The sequence below is a fragment of the Triticum dicoccoides genome, chromosome 7B (assembly GCF_002162155.2).
Source record: "Triticum dicoccoides isolate Atlit2015 ecotype Zavitan chromosome 7B, WEW_v2.0, whole genome shotgun sequence".
Classification (NCBI taxonomy): domain Eukaryota; kingdom Viridiplantae; phylum Streptophyta; class Magnoliopsida; order Poales; family Poaceae; genus Triticum; species Triticum dicoccoides.
The window spans coordinates 296,109,041-296,109,828 of NC_041393.1; positions in this window are offsets into that span (position 1 = coordinate 296,109,041).

The following is a 788-nucleotide window of genomic DNA, read 5'->3' on the forward strand; positions in this document are numbered from 1 at the left end:
CCTAGGTGGGGCTGCGACGTGTTGATCTTCCGCGGCCGGGCATGACCCAGGAAAGTGTGTCCGGCCAAATGGGATCGAGCGTGTTGGGTTATGTGGTGCACCCCTGCAGGGAAGTTAATCTATTCGAATAGCCGTGATCTTCGGTAACAGGACGACTTGGAGTTGTACCTTGACCTTATGACAACTAGAACCGGATACTTAATAAAACACACCCTTCCAAGTTCCACAGACAACCCGGTGATCGCTTTTCCGCAGGGCGACGAGGAGAGGATCGCCGGGTAGGATTATGCTATGCGATGCGACTGGAGATGCGCTTGGAGATGCTACCTGGATATGCTACTTGGAGATGCTACTTGGAGGACTTCAATCTACTCTCTTCTACATGCTGCAAGACGGAGGCTGCCAGAAGCGTAGTCTTCGACAGGATTAGCTACCCCCCTCTTATTCTGGCATTCTGCAGTTCAGTCCACTGATATGGCCTCTTTACACATATACCCATGCATTTGTAGTGTAGCTCCTTGCTTGCGAGTACTTTGGATGAGTACTCACGGTTGCTTTCTCCCCCCTTTTTTCCCCTTTCCTTTCTTTCTGGTTGTCGCAACCAGATGCTGGAGTCCAGGAGCCAGGAGCCAGCGTCGACGACGACTACTACATTGGAGGTGCCTACTACTACGTGCAGGCTGACGACGACGACCAGGAGTAGTTAGGAGGATCCCAGGCAGGAGGCCTGCGCCTCTTTCGATCTGTATCCCAGTTTGTGCTAGCCATCTTATGGCAACTTGTTTAAC